Genomic DNA, 2,285 nt, shown 5'->3' with positions numbered 1-2,285 from the left:
ACAGGCTCTCTCTCTCTCTCTCTCTCTCTCTCTCTCTCTCTCTCTCTCTCTCTCTCTCTCTCTCTCTCTCTCATGTCTGAGCAAAGGAACCTGGATGGCCACGCACACTCAACACCTTTTCCTTGTACAGTAGATAGCCTACACGTCCATTGTACTAAGAAAAACAGAAAAAAAGAGAAATTAAGTGACTGCTTTCCCTGTGGACGTACATAAAAGCACTGAGAATCATTATATCCTATTATATATATATAAGTGTCTCACCTAGAATGTCTATAAGCATCTTAAATATAGATTATATGTGTTTGTTTTTGTTGGTCAGTATAAAAAGTAGTTTATTAATGCAATAAAGGTAAACTACATGTAGTGTGCTGCCATCTATTGAACAATGCCAAAACAATCCACAAGACATACAGTTCAGATCAAAATTACTGTTTAAATAATTTTTTCCTGATCTCAGAATATGGTTTCAGAGTCACTTAAATTGTTTAAGAGTTATTCACACACCTGTTTGAGATTTAAGGATCATTTATTTATTTATTTATGAAATCCATTTTAATAGCCTACAGCAAATTACTCATAGGCTTAATCTACCCTATAACTTTCATCCACACTGGTTAGCCTACCTGTCAGGGAATTTACCAGCAAGACAGATTTCTCATTGGCTAAATAAATAATGTGTGTGTATTTTGTATGCTGGTTTATTTTTCCTGTAAAAGTAAGTGATTATTTTGTGAGAGCCGATAACAGTATTGTAAAAAAATAAAGAAGGTTTAGAGTCAGATACCTAATACAATCACAGAAACGTCAGGTCAGGGTAAGTGTTTTTTGTTTTTATTGGGACATTTTTACAAGTTTATTGGGAAATATCACTGCGTTAAAAGATGTGACAACCTCGGCCTTTCAGATTTTAGGCCTAAAAGAAATTTTGAAAAGGTGTTTCTTTACATATGATGTTAATTATTATTTGATTGTATTATTTAATTGTCAATAATGGTTTATTGGAATGGTTCAATATTTGTTCACATCTAGCGTGCTGCCATCTTGTGGACATCAAAAACGGTTTTTTTTTTTTTTATGGTAAATTGTGGTGGCCGCTGTGCTCTTGAAGCCTTTGGCAGAATTGTGTAACCTTCCTCAGATTTGTTCCCAACCCTTACGAAAATTAACCATGGTTTTACTAAATTAAGCATAGTTTAACCACGGTATTTGTAGTAAATCTGTGGTTATACAAATGGTAGTCAACAAGCCAAAAAACCATGGGTTACAGTTTTACTATTTTCACAGTCCCTTGAGATCTGGCTTGGATTATTTAATTTAACTAATCTCATTTTCACCATATCCAAATGTAAATATAAACCACGCCCAACATTAGCTTCAAGTATGTCCCTCCCCCAGCTGGAGAAGCCCACCACTAGTGATGGGATTTATGGCTCTTTGAGGGGATCCGGATCTTCGCGATCCGTTCCTTTCAAAGAGCCGTTCAAAAGAACGGCTCTTTTGGCTCTTTTAAATATTTAGTCAGTTTTAAGAAGCCAGCTTGGAGGCATCTCAGTTTATCCTGGAAATAATCACTGGGAAGAATGATGAGGTGAGATTTGTAGTCAAATAATTAAAACTCAGATATCACACACCAATATCTGAGTTTGAATTATTCTGAAATATTGATTATTACCTCATTTGTCATGTGAAAGTGACGTGACATTCAGCCAAGTATGGTGACCCATACTCAGAATTTGTGCTCTGCATTTAACCCATCCGAAATGCACAGACACAGACACAGAGCAGTGAGCAGTGATTGAGGGTGGAGAGAGAACTGTACATGCACTCCCCCCACCCACAATTCCTGCCGGTCCGGGACTTGAACTCACAACCTTTCGATTGGGAGTCCGACTCTCTAACCATTAGGCCACGACTTCCCCGTGGCCTAATGTGTGGACTATATTCCATAGGGTTGCACAAATCCCTCTGCTTAGACAGTGACATCACTATTTTGGATTTACCTTTAGTACAAAGTGTGTGTGTGTAAAGCTACGTTGACTTATGTTATTCATACAATACCTACTCACGAATAAACATAAAAAACAAAGCCAGCTGCAATGAATTTCTGTGCAAAACAGCTTTTACTACAAACACTTCCACACAAGAACATTGTTATCACACAAGAAAACAAAAAATATTTAAAGTAGATAAAATTAGAATAAATAAAATGGAAATGTCTACATACTACTACTACTGTAAACTTTGCAAATAGGACATCAGCCACTTCAAGTCAATGAACAATAACA

The sequence above is a fragment of the Carassius carassius genome, chromosome 5 (assembly GCF_963082965.1).
Source record: "Carassius carassius chromosome 5, fCarCar2.1, whole genome shotgun sequence".
NCBI classification, from domain to species: Eukaryota; Metazoa; Chordata; class Actinopteri; order Cypriniformes; family Cyprinidae; genus Carassius; species Carassius carassius.
Note: the sequence above shows the minus strand (reverse complement) of the source record.